General features: G+C 40.0%; 1 long non-coding RNA gene across 2 annotated transcripts in view; it reads right to left on the bottom strand.

Moving 5' to 3' along the window:
- Positions 1 to 3,802: 3,802 nt before the first annotated feature.
- The window catches only part of LOC120224988, a 58,028-nt gene continuing 47,337 nt past the window's right edge, over positions 3,803 to 14,493 (bottom strand). For both annotated transcript variants that reach the window (XR_005526716.1, XR_005526714.1), the window contains exons 3-4: positions 4,095 to 4,178; positions 3,803 to 3,870 (exon numbers count right to left, since the gene is read on the bottom strand). This is a non-coding gene — a long non-coding RNA (uncharacterized LOC120224988). The remainder of the gene's footprint in view (positions 3,871 to 4,094; positions 4,179 to 14,493) is intronic.

Below are 14,493 nucleotides of genomic sequence, written 5' to 3' on the forward strand. Positions count from 1 at the left end.
TTCTTTTGAGGACTCACTGGAGACGAGCAGAAAAGAGCTTGTGACTGAGTGCACATTCTGTTGTGTCTGGGGTTCCCAGTTATTGTAAGTTGTCACATGCATCCACTCTCAGGCTGTAAGAACTCATTATAACACTGTCTTTCTCTTCTCCCCCTTTCACGGTCTCCTCTTCTTTATCTCACGTTCTGCCAAATGTGAAGTTGTCATGTGTTTCATCTCTTCTTGGAGAAACCTGTCACTTCTGGAATTCAGCTTACCTGAATTGTTTTGTGACCTCAACTCTATTGTGAATTATGATAGTCACTTTTCTCATTTATAGGGAAAGAGCAAAGTTATCTTGTGGTTTTCTGCATCCTAAGTAGACCCAAAATCCTACTCTATTCTATACTGTTTCATTCTCTTCTGTTTCAATGACGTTATAATTAGGCTGAAAAAAATATTATATCAAAAGTCTCTTCTATTTCAATCGTAGGTAGTGACCACCAAATTTAAAAATTTCACAACCCACAAATTAGTCCTGACCTGCTCATGGTCATAAAAAATGGATATAATGGATTATTAGAATCAAGAATTCAAAGTTTTGCTCAAGACCAAGGATTTATTTCAATAATGTTATCTGTGTATTATTCATCGCAATATAAGCAACTCTCCTGCAATTCTGAGAACAAAGGAGCCACTCAATTATACAAAGGAATAAAAATGCATAAGAAAATCAATTTTAGCTTTCTAGAAGTAAGAATTGTATAAGGGTTAGAGCTATCTACATTTTTAAGGCTCAATTTACCCCCAGATTTACTCGATCTAAACCAAATAACTTCAGCTCTTAAAAAAAATCATATTCCAATGTCAAAAGACAGATTTACCACCACTCATGGCTACACACACAAGTTCCAAATGTGTTTCATGAAATACATGCAATACATGAGTACTTCCCCAAAGTTTCTGTTTTGATTGGAATGGCATTCAATGGATATTGTTTTATAAAACAACTGTCTCTATTTTGCAACCAAGTCTTACAACACAAGATTTTAAGCTAAAGACTAAACCTGTAAGGTAAGTATAACAATAAAAGAAAGCACCTGGACACAAGGCAACAAGGATAAGAGTTAGGGTAGGGCCTAGAGACCTAGAAATCACCTGAACACGTAGGTGGCTTGCACAGCTGAGCTCCCTTAGAAAATGGCTATGGAGATAGGCAAGCAGAGGATCCAGCGAAAACCTGAAGGGAAGTCCCACACTACTCTGTTTGGATATGGAATTAAAACCAACAAAGAAGCCAGAGGAAAATGGAAAGATAACAGAAAGACCAGAGAGACAAAGAGGAAAGGAAATACACGATATCTGAGGGAAAGGTCCAAATAAATGAGTGCAAGTTCTTGCAAAGTGCTCTGATAATTATATATTATCTGTGGCCTTATATTTTAAACATTTTCTGGCTCTACGAAAGTCGCAGTCCACGGAGTAAGGCTGACAAATATACCAGGTATCAGGGGTTATGGAAACAATCTCTGGTGTACTCTGTAGCCTAATTTACTGTCATAAACATTGTGGGAAGCAGAAATCTCTATGGCAGCTTGGTGTGGATATTCTCACTGTCAGCAGGGAAGATTCATTGCCTCCTCACAATACGGAGACCCTAACAGCATTTACCAAGACAGATGACTTGGTGACAGACACTTCAGGCTGAAAGTTAATAGTTAGCCCAGGAAGATGAAACATGAGAACATCAGAACTTTGCCCCTGGGCCAGCGCCTGGGTCCCTGCAGTCCAGGAGACTGTCTGAAATGAGGGCTCCCAGAGTGAGTGCTTCTGGGCAGGGATGTCGCGCTGATACTGCCTCATAGGTCAGAGATGTACCCAATCACCCTGGCCGCCCTGAAGAGTCTGTGCTATCCCTTCCATCCATGAATGAATTGAACCTCTGCAGTCCACTGATACTCTGGCCAGTACCATCTCTTCGGCTAATGGCTTCCAGAAGTTTATTTGCTTCCCTCTTTTGAAGTTGTACCTCTCTTTTATTTATTCCAAGTTTACCGCTCTTAAACACCTAGTATTTATGTTTGTTCGACAAGCCTCAGCTTATCCTCTCCACCTCATCGTGATTTGATAAACTGATATTATCTGAATACAGCCTTATCTTTCCAATGAGACATCTTTTTGTCTGAGACTATATTCCTCCAGCTATCTCTTGTCCCACTACTTCCTCAATTTGGTAGGTTCTTGGTCCAGATTTAAAAACAAAAGGCAGATCTTAAAGACAGAAACTAATATTCTCCTGTCAGCCACAGCTACCCTACCCTGCTGTATTTTTCTCCAAAGCTGAAGTTGCACAACATTTGAACAGAAGGTATCTGATAACAAGGATGATGTTTACTCCCCAAGAGGGAGTAAAACTGTTACTCCTTTGTCAAACTTCATTCTCCTTTAATCTTTAATAACATTTCAGATTAAACCAATGCCTTAGGTGTGACTTAGTGCTTTAAGAAGGTGGTACTACTTCAGGAAAATTAGGCAACAAAACCAGCAGAATAGTTCCTCTGAAGGAGGCTATATGAGAGGCCATGGACTTTGCCACAACACAGAACATGTCTGTACTCTGGAGATTTCTTTAGAACAATTGTATAAATTCAGCCAGCAAGAAATCTCATTGCTTTATCATCGTACTTCACTTCTGATCAAGACATAAAAAGCACTTAGATTTCAAAACTTACTTTTCAGGCTGATTTCAAAATGAATTGGCCATTAAAAAAAAACAAAAACAAACCACTTTCCACATGGGTCACCATTAAGAACTAGTCCTTCTCAGCAATCTCACCACCATGTCCATCAGCGACCGCCCCTGAGTATCTGTAGTAAATAGACTCTGCTGCACGGGATGTAGTGACCCATAAGATATGGTCTCTTCCTTTAAAGAGCTTGTAGTCCAAGCGGAAGAAAATGCCAGTATAATATGAAAAGTGCAAGGTGAAGAATACAATATGTGAGAGTTGAGAAAAGTCTGGACTAAAGCAGTCTGAGAAGCCCCAAGATGGGGTCAGGAACTTGTCCTCAGCCCACAGGGGCAGTTGAGCTAGAAGTGTGTACATTCACAGGCTGAGTGTTCACACCAACTATAAAGACAAGTTTGGCTAAAAAAAAAAAAAAAAGAAAGAAAGAAAAAAAAGGGAGTAGAACAAAAGTTTCACTATGCCTTATGTTGCTTTCAAAAAGTCATTTATCCTCTCGAATTCTCCATTTTCTCATAGTATGCTCTGGTTCAGAACAGCAGCCTGAACACATGCAGGTACTTCCTTCTTCCCCCCAACTCACTGATATGTCATAAACTAGTGGCATACACTGTGCATTTGAAACCTGGGATGGACAAATTTTTAATACTGCCTTCTTCTTCAGGACAAAATTATGTTCAGTAAAAGTCATGATGTCCTTGGTTTGTTTCATAATTACAATAAAAAATTAATTTATAAATAAGACATTTCCATGTAAAGATATTATTATGATTTAATATAAGATTTCATGCATGAGCTATAATTTATACTTACCATAAAAATATTACATCTCACACTTTGCCCTGTATATCTCGGTTTTAAATTTAAATACAAACAAAAACTCAGAATGATCACATATATAGAGATAGTTAAAGGAACTCAGGTCTGTTTATGTTTACAATACTGCACTGTCACTGCTTATTTCTTATCTACTGTTTAAATGCAGGAATATGTAGTACCACAGGGACTGGGAACAAAATGGCACCAAAAAGCAAGTCCAAATGATTCCAGAACTTTACAAACTTACTCTTGAAACACGCATGTATAGCCAAGTCCCTTTGTGTTGAGATCAGTGTATAAGTGGGAGGTTTCCAAATTAACTTCCCTGTAGAATCCAACATTTGTTAGAGAATAAGTAGTAAAAAAAAATGAGCTTATTTGAAACATACATATACATTATTAAAATTCTACGGTAACCAAAGCATTGTTTAGAACTTCAATTTTTTTTTTTTTGAAAATATACTTTTGGGGAGTAGGGAAAGCATTTTATCATTGACCTTGGTGATAATAAAAACCAGACTTCTTTCAGTTTGTTCTATTATTACTTACAAATTCCCTCCTGGAAATGGCCCTCCTGCTGCCTGTGTCCTGAACAGAGTTTCCGAAACTGCCCCATCTCTGGTATGCCACTGCCTTAAAATAAAAAAAAAAAAGTTAAAAATTATAAAAAGCACTGAGAATGGGAGTATAGTCATTTGAACGAATCCCAGACAGTGGGCTCATCCGGCCCATGAAACCAGGCTGTAAGGGGCCACACCTCAGAGCATGTATGGGAGGAAGGCTGTCCCGGGAGGTATTAGAAAGAGCATGGATGGAGGGGATAGAAGGGGAAGCAGAAGTTCCTGCTGGTGCTGGATGAAGAGGTCCAGAAGGTGCTGGATGAAGAGGTCCTTGCAGGATTCTGCTGGCTCAGCCTGATAGCACCTCCTCCCCAGTCACCCTGCCCCCTGAAGCAGCAATGCTAACCCCCATGAAGACCTGAGAAATACTCCTGAAGGAATTAAGTAGTCTGCTGGGAGGAGTCTGTCCCCCACCAGGGGAGTCAGCACCCCAAAGCTGACTCTCTTCCCTCAGACCTGGCAGACGTGGATGCAGGAAGCCTGGCAGTCAACCCTCTGGGAATCTGAATCACCATCTCCTTTGGGAGGGGGGCCCTGAAGCAACAGAGGAAATTGCAGATCTGCTTTTATTAATCAACCTAGCAATTCCTTCTTAAATACGAGTATCAGTCAAGGCTTCTGGGAAATGCACAGTGAACCAGCTGTTCAAAAGAAAGGACAGAATGGAAACAAAACCAGAAACAGAAGATAATCTAGAAGAGAGAAACAAACGTCAGAAGAATTCTAATTAATAGCCTCAGAGAGGTTTAACGGGAGTGGGCAGCCATAAAACGAGAACAGGTTACTATTTTAATGTAATCAAAGAACAAGAAAGAGCTCATGGAAATAGACATATGATTTAATCCAAGGGCTGAAAGAAGCAGCTCAGGAAAACTTTGAGAACATAAGTTTTAAATTTTATTTTAACATTTACTTTTGAGAGACAGTGAGACAGAGCAAGAGCGGGGGAGGGACAAAGAGAGATGGACACAGAATCCCATGCAGGCTCCAGGCTCCAAGCTGTCAGCACAAAGCCTGATGCTGGGCTCGCACCCATGGACCTTGAGATCATGACCTGAGCTGAAGTCAGATGCTTAACCACTGAGCCACCCAGGCTTCCCCAGAACCTAAGTTTTAAAAAAGACAAAGAAAAAAGTGAAATTGTACATTTAATGCACCAATGTTTCACTTTTCTCAAAATATCTGTTATTGAACCGGTTAATAATATTAATATTGATGAATAAATACATGAAAACTTAAGAAATAAAGCAGTACAATCTGATCCTCTAGATGTTTATACCTCATCACAGAGTCACAGAAGATTCATGCTAAAAAAAGAAAAAAAAGAAAGAAAGTAGAACTCATCTAGGTCAGTAGTTTTTAAACAGCATTCCATTGAGGACTAGGATTTGACAAAATTTTCTCAGTAGGTTTAAAGGGAAGCTAAGTGAACAAAGTCCCATGTTCTCACATCTAATTTAAACAGGGCTTTTTAAAAAATCTGATTTTTGCATGGGGGCTCTACATAAATTTCATTTGTAACTGAGTTATTTGCTATGGAACTAGGCAGAAGCATCCAGTGCTAATACTTATATGTCCTATTGAGACTATATTTTAAAAATATTTATTCATTTATGTAAAAATACTGAGCACTGCACGAAGGGGACAGAAAAACAGCACAGCTAGTGGTGAGGTTCAGCCTTTCTTTTTGGCCAAAGCATCTTGGAAGGGGCCCAAGCTTGCAGTTTAATGGAACAAAAGATCCATGGTAAACCAGATTTTCCTTCTTTAGAAGGGTTTATCCTCCATCTGTTGTTTCTTAAGCATGCTCCTTGGGAATCTCACCCAATATCCCAAATGGCTAACTCTAAGATCACATATGGTACTCTTCCCGAAAGGAGTTCTGATAAATTCAGTTTTCTCTATCTTACCCTATTTCCATGGCTGTTTTAGCACCTCGTACCGATGGATATATACTGGGCAGCCAATCAGCTGGCCAGACCCATTATCTGGCTTAGTGTTTTTCACATAAATGTTTGATAACCACAAACTGAAATCAAACCTCTCATTTGCAACTGAGGACATTGGGATCTAGAAGACAAAGTGACTTCACCATGGTCACCCACTTCCCATTATGTTCGACAATGCTATCATGCTCTCTGATAGCTTCACTTGGGTATGTTTTTCTTCTCAAATGGGTGTCAGTGACCTTGGATAAGGATCATTGGTTAGATTCTTTTCCTGACTCCTTTGGCACAATGTTAAGATTAAAACAGGTGACCAATAAGTACCTGTTGGCCAATCTTTTTAAAATAGTTTTTAAGAAGAAAATCGACTTCCATTTTCAAGTTGTATGTAACAGGATTTAATAGGCCAACATTTCTGCTGCAACAATTAGGGGGGAAATAAGAAAATATTTTAAAATAATGGTTTTCTGAAGACATCAGATAGCTATAAAAGCAAAAATGGCTGAATCACCTAAATTTCTGGGGAAGAAAATGTTCTTTTTAGAGGTAGCTGACAAACCCTGGCTGCTTTCTGTGCTGGTGGCATTTGACAAATGTGGCTGCTGGATTGGGTAGAGGTAATTTATTAATGGGAAATACAAACCAGTAGTGTGATAGTCACACAGACTAAGCTGAAGGATTGAAATCTAGTCAAGCCCGAAATCTACCACGATTTTTTTCCAGTGGGGCATCTGATGGTCTGGGAAAGCACAGAAGGCTGGTAACAGAAATTAAAAAGCGTTGGCCTGTGCTGGCAGGTTGGGGACCTGTTGGGACCGGTTGGAAAGGGATACAAGGAACCTTTTCTTGAAGAAGAATATATTCTATAAGTTGTCTTGAGGAGTGTGTCTGGGTAGGTAAAACCTCCAGTTCTCCCATACAGGGAAAAGCCCAGTTCTTTCCTCCTCCTGTGAGTCTTTGACCTCTGTGTCTCCTTCACTGCTCACATTGAACACTCTCACACAGACCACTTCACCTCTGACACTATAGAGCAACAGGGGACAGAGTGGCCAGGAGAGGTTACTCTGGGCACATAGTGTTTGAGTTGAGTTATGAAAGCTAAGAATGGACAATCACACTAACATTTGGTTGAAGAAAGGAGGAAGGAAAGAATTTGTTGTTTCTTAGGAGCAAAACAGAAGCCACTGGAAGCCAAAGAAGGAAGTAGCATGAAGTGGTTTGGATACGGCAGCAGGTTTCTCTAGGCCATGATAAAGTGAGGATTTCTTTTCTATTTATAGGAGGAGGTGATAGAAAGTTCATAAGTAGAGAAGTGACATGAAATATATACATATTTTTTATTTTAGAGAGAAAAACAGCATGAGGTGGGAGAGAAGCAGGAGAGAGAGAGAGAGAGGGAGAGAGAGAATCTCAAGCAGGCTCCACACTCAGTGCAGAGCCCAACACAGGACTCAATCCCATGACCCTGGCATGGCGACCTGAGCCAAAATAAAGAGTTGGATGCTCAACCAGCTGAGCCAATGAGGCACCTTGAAATTAAATGTTTTAAATAAAGGACAATGGCTAAAATTTATGATTAGAATGGAGGGAAGAGAAGACTGAAGAGGCTATCACAGTAGAGCTGATGGCAGCGTGGGCCTGAGGGACAATGACAGCAGTGGAGAACAGTGGGGATCTGAACTCAGGGGTGTCATTAGCAGGGCTGGCTAATGGATACATGCACAGGATGGAAGGAAGCCCTTCATCCCCATTCATCAAGTGCTCAGGTCCTTAGGCTTCCAGTGCACCAGCTTCTCTTAGTTTCCTTCCATTTCTCAGATTTCTTTTTCTCTTGCTCTCATTCTTCTGTTATACCCTGAATACCTTCTTTTAGCCCTTCTTTCTTCTAGAATTCCTTTGTATTCTCCAGAGTGCTTGGTCCTTTTTTCTCTTTCTTATGCATATTTCCCCCAAGGACTTCTTCCTCTGCCACAATTCCCAGAGTTGTATTCCCAGCTCAGACCACTGTCCTGATAACAGATCTCACTACCTGTTAGAGATCACTGCTGGATTGGCTCCACAAAAGCTTCAAACTCAACATGTCTACCCCTCAACCTTCTCCTAAGTTCCCTTGATTGTTTAAAAACAAGACTTTTCACCCAATCATCCAAGCCAGAAGCCTGGGGTCCTAACTTCTTTTTTCTCCTCTCCTAATATCGAATCAGTCACAACATATTATCTATTTTATCCTCTAATACCTTCCAAATCGTTTCCAGCATCCATCCCCAGTGTTTCTTCCTTAATTCAGATACTTGACTTCTCTTAAGTAGATTGTTTAAAATATCCCAAGATTTCCCTCTCTCAGTTCTCTTCAAATCCAGTCTATCCCCTGCCTGGGGAATAGTCCATATATTATACAATCCATTCTTGTGTTTCCTCTGCTTAAAAGTTCCATCAGCTCCATTGCCTCTGGGATAAAATACAAGTGACTTGCAAGGCATACTAGACCATCTGTACCCCACTTGTAGCACGCACCTCACCTCCTACTACTTCCCAGTGCATGTTGTATGCTACAGTTATACTGAATTATTTACATTCTCCAAATTGTCCACATTGCTCTACACCTGAAGAGCAGATATGAGTATTTCTTCATCTGGGAAGTCTTCTCCCATCCTCACAGATTCCATCAACTTCTTCCTCATTTCAAAATGTCTTTTGGACTTATCTCCTACATACCACTAGGTTTAGACTGTACAACCACAAATTGTTTGATTGTTGTCTTTATTCTCTTTTATTCCTCTTTATTCTTTTTATTTGTCTTTATACAGCTCCCTGGATTTCCCCCCATGGTCAACCAGGCAATAACTCCATGTCTTTACAATGCATCCATACTGCTATGTATAGCTAGTATGTTGCTTCTAACAGATTATTTATAATATTCCAAGGAGAACAAACCCACTAAATTTTATCCATATATTCTACAACAAATGCATAATCAGAATGTTTTCAGCTTCTCACTACCATACTAAGGTGGTAATGAACTTATTCACTGACGTTCTCTTTTTTGCAAGTTGACTGTTCTTTGGCTTTCTAAGAGTACATACACACTAGTAACTGGTCAAAAAATAAGTCTCATTTTTTCAAATCAGACATGCCAGTTTTCTCTTCATTCTCATTAGTAAATCATTAGTTGCTTGATACAGCTATCTTTTTTAGGTTAGATAGCTGGTTGAGTCTCCCAAACTGATTAATTGTCTAAACTCAGGTTTTTGCACCTGCAAAGCAATAATCCCTGCAAGATACCTGTTCTCTAACATCCCTTTAATTTTATTAGTGGCTCATGGACAAAATCACTTGACTGAAACTTTTTCAAGTTTAAGTTATTTGGATTCACAAGAGCATTTTTCTCCTGGTTGTAAATCAATGAACCCAGTCAAGATTAACTGCCTACACATGAGCTTCAAAAGATCCTCTATGGCCAGACAGAGTTGAAAGAAACACATAATTCCATAACACACTAAATACAAGCTGATCAAAGTTATTGGAGCCGGTTACCTAATACTGTACTTCCTCACTGTCATATAATCTGATTTCAAGTAGTTTGACTCCAAACACATACTGCCAGATCCAAAACCTCTTCCTTGGGAAACAAAATCATCATTTCTGTATCCTGACTGGTCAAAATGTGTATTTAGACAGGTCTAAACTAAACCCCAGGTTAAACATTTCTGAACTTAAATTTGTGAAATTCCATATGTTTTAGGAACTAAAGCAAAAAGAAAAGAAACATAGCTAATGAACCATTTCAAATAAGAACAGTTCCCATACAGAATCATCATGGAATCCTGGAAGCAAAAGGAATCGTAAATCCTTAGGTATTATGTAGCGAAGAGGGGGGTTGTTCGAGCCCTCAGAATTCTGAGGAGGTGCCAAGGGGCAGTCATATGAGAGTTGAGACCCACAGGGTGGGTCTCCCTAAAGCAGCCTTCTTTAATTTGTTATACATATTTTAAAATTTGGTGCTTTCATGTAAGAGATGAACTGGAAAAAAATTTCCATTCCTTAAAAATAAATTGAAAGTCACTGATCTAGCCCCATCTTTTACACAAATCAGTTCCTCCTATGACATCCCTGGTAGGCAGTAATCCAGTATCTTGTTTGAACACTGCTGTCATTGTGAGTTCACGATCTCGAAACAGCTCACTTCCATATTGGAAATCTGGAGTTCTCAGAAAGTTCCTCCCATCTAGAGTGTCAAGTTTACCTTCCCATAAACTCTAAGCCCTCTATGTCCTCTGGAATAACACAGAATTTCTATCTGGGATCTTCCTCCTCCATGTCCCTTCAGAACTAGAAATATTCCACTTCTTTTCCACAAGACACATTTATTCACGTTTAAGATTGACTTTAATCTCAAACTACGTATCCATGCATCTACATCCTTTTTGCTGATTTCACTTAAACTTGAGTGCCTGCTTTGTTAAATAAGACTGTAAACAAATATTTACATTTATCTGCTACATGTAACACACAGGAACGACTTTTAACCAAATTCATCAATCCTTCCCCACCGGTGACATTTCTTTGTTATAAATGCAGGTATCAACCCTGAATATATTTTTGATACTATTAGTAGTCAGCATCCACACTGTTTCAATAATTAACACAATCTGTGACAACATAGATTGTACCTGCTACTTTGAACAATTTAAACTGTAGCTCTTCCACTAAACAAGATGGATAGGGCGTGTCATTTCTGCTTTTCCTTCTTGAGACTGTTACTTTTCAAAGACATGTGCCTCCACAGCCATCTATATTTCTTGCCGTGCTTTCATTATGTAAACCTGAATTCCATTTTAGGTACTCCAGGTTTATGCTTAAATTACAGTACCTTAAGAAGAGGGAAAACATGGGGTGTCTGGGTGGCTTAGTCGGTTAAGTATCTGACTCTTGATTTCTGCTCAGATCATGATCTCATGGTCATGAGATCAAGCCCCACATGGGGCTGTGTGTTGGGTGTGGAGCCTGCTTAAGATTCTTTCCCTCTTGGGCACCAGGGTGGCTCAGCTGGTTAAACATCTGACATCAGCTCAAGTTACAATCTTGCAGTCTGTGAGTTCAAGCCCTGCATCGGGCTCTGTGCTGACAGCTCAGAGCCTGGAGCTTGCCTCTGATTCTGTGTCTCCCTTTCTCTATGCCCCTCCTCTGCGCATGCTCTGTCTCTCAAAAATAAATAAAAGTTAAAAAAAAATTAAAAGAAGAAGGAGGAAAAAGTTGCAGTGCATTTTCCTCCTGTTATGTGAAAACATAATGAGTGTGCATTATATATATATATATATATATTCTTTTTTAAAGCTTATTTATTATTTAAGAGAGAGAGAGAGAGAGAGAGAGACCAAGCAGGGGAGAAGCAGAGAGAAAAAGAGAGAGAGAATCCCAAGTAGGCTCTGCATTTCAGCACAGAGGCTGATGGAGGGCTCTAACTCATGAACTGTGAGATCATGACCTGAGCCGAAATCAAGAGTTGGATGGTTGGTTAACCAATTGAGCCACCCAGGCACTTCTGAAACATATTCTTACATATATCCAGGTCATGTTCGGCAGCTAGAATTCTTTTACTTCATGCATGGGTATATTTCGTTGTGACATTTAAAAGACATTAACATGAATAGAAGGTTATTAATTTAAGACAAATTTGAGATCCACTAAAATTAACTGTTGTACATTTGTCCTTCTGGGGGCTATGGAGGCCTCATATTTTCTCTGGAAATTGATCATTAGACATCTTAGCCCTTGAAATCTAATTTTAATGCTATACAAATGTTTCCATTTTGCTAACACTGTTATGTTCTGTGCATCTATTATTCCACTGGAATGACTTATCCCATTAATATTAATTTTTATTACAAATCTAACTAACAGGGGAGCCTCTGAGCATTTAGGTCCACGTTCTACTTTCAGGCCCTATATTCTGTTTTCATAATTTGTCTGTGGAGACTTCCATCTTCTCCTGTGATGTGAAGTACTGATACATCTGTTTTGTGCAGGCTACTCAGGACTGGTTCCTTTAGACACGTAGTTTTAAAAATCACCAGTGGAATATTCTCTTCATGTTACCTGCTCCCTTACCCATGCCATCATGACAAATTAGAATTGATCATTCTCTCTCCATCTCCTCCAAATACACATCTCAAGAGCATGGATTGTCTTACTTATTTGGGTATGCCCAGAGCATGAGCCCAGCAAATTACAGTAGGTGCTCACCCTAGATTAGTTGGTAATTAAATTTGAAGTGAAATATATGTTTTTGTGCACTAAAATGAAAGAATTATAGGCAATAAAAATAGACCCTAAAGTCTTAGCCTTGGATAAGCCTAACTATCAGCCACAAGCAGAAAACCTCACCTTTCCTAAACCCACATTCTGACCCCTTCAAAACTCTACCTTTTCCTTAAGAAAAGTCAGAAGAGCCACCTGAGGTTTTCAAGTGTGTTCCCCATCAATACAAACCAAACCAAGGAAGTAAAAGTCAATTAAGATCCAGCCATACAATTCCACTGGAAAGATCGAGGCTTCTGAGAGCACCCTCTCAAAGAAACAGAATGTTTGGGCACCTGTGGGGACACAGTGCCAGCACCACGTAGTGCTGTAACCAGTAGACTCATTTTAGGAATCAGAATCATATGCCAAGGCAGGTGGGAAAATAAAGAGTAGGTGTTCGACTCCTAGTAAACCTTGCTGGAAGAAGAAAAAGTACAGCTATCCAGTTGACTGTGGGTGGTGAATTTATGAGAAAATTAGAAACAAAATCAGACTATTTAAAGTCTTAAGCAGTAGGGAACCTTGGAGAAAGAAGGTGTGAGGTTTGTAAAAAGCCAAGAGTAAAGGAAACAAGTTATGCCCCGGGAAAAATCACTCTATTCCCTCCATTTTGAAAACTTTGGCAGACTAGAACATTAGAAAATGAAATCCAAGGTCAGCCCATGGTAACTTTCCAACCCTGGATCTACAGAACAAACATATACACACCTACACCTATACACACACACACACACACACACACACACACGTGCATACACACATGCACGCGCACACACAGACACACACACACTCCTGTTTAATTAAAAAAGAAGGCTGCCAAGACTGAATGAAAAACATCCTCAGTGGCCTGAGGAGGCAGCCCTCTATGTGACTAAGAACCGAGAGCTTGGTAGCAGAGGTCAAGCAAGACTATCAGCAGGAATATCTATCTCCCTTCACTTCACTGAATTTCACTCATGTCCATGCCTTCAGTTACCACCTATGTGGTAGCAATGACTAGCAAGTTTTCGTGGTCAGCCATGAGCTTTAGTCTCGTGTACCCATATGCCTACTCCATGTCTACACAGAGATGGCACAAAGGCACCTCAATATCAACATGTGAAAAATCAGCCTGTGATCTTTCCTCATGCCTGGTGGAACCTCTTCCAGGGTTCCTTACGTCAGGAAATGGCACCCTAACCTATCCAGCTGTACCAGCCAAAATCCAGGAGTCACTGCTGTAGCCATCACATAGATGTCTAATCTAGTACCAAGTTGTGTCAGTCCTTACCAAGTTCTCCATTCTGCCCATTCATCTTTACTTTTTTCTATCACCACTAAGTTTTTCTTAGCTGCCATCTTGTTTCGTCTTGACTACTGTTCTAGCCTCTTAACAGATATCTGACGTTCACTTACTTCTTCCAACTAGTCCTTACACCAAGCTTTTCTAATCCTTTCATGGTTTTCCATTTTTCTTAGGCTACAGATCAGATTCTTATCCTGGACACAAAGCCTCTAATGGCTGGTCTCTGCCTACCTTCCCAACATCAACATCAGCAGGTATCACTACTTCTTATTCTAACGTCACACCACACAACTTCTTTCAACTCTCCAGAATACCTTGCTTCCTCCTTTAACAGTCTTTGCTGGAGCATCTGTTTCTTCTTGGGTCTCTTCTGAGCTGATCCATCGTCATTCTTCTGATCTCACCTGAAATGTCATTTCCTTAGGGAAGATTTCCTGACACCCAGACTGGCACATTCTTATGCCATTATATCTCTTGTTACCTTTCCTTCCTAGCCCTTATCACAGTAGTGCTTTCATATTTGAATATGTGTCCTTTTGAGTCAAGTCTTTCTCCCCTTATAGACTATAAGTGCAGGAACCATGGCTGGTCTTGTCACCACTGTGTGCCCAAGACCCTGCCACTGCCTGAGCCACAGACATTCAACCAAAATTTTCTACTGTGTTAATGAATGAATGAGAACTGACACTCAAAGTCTCAGTGTAATAACCCACCTTTCTTCTTAAAAGTCCAGTTGAGGGGCACCTGGGTGGCTTAGTCGGTTAAGCGTCCGACTTTCGCTTAGGTCATGATCTCGC

This window comes from Hyaena hyaena, unplaced genomic scaffold, assembly GCF_003009895.1.
Source record: "Hyaena hyaena isolate Hyena2069 unplaced genomic scaffold, ASM300989v1 scaffold_1298, whole genome shotgun sequence".
NCBI classification, from domain to species: domain Eukaryota; kingdom Metazoa; phylum Chordata; class Mammalia; order Carnivora; family Hyaenidae; genus Hyaena; species Hyaena hyaena.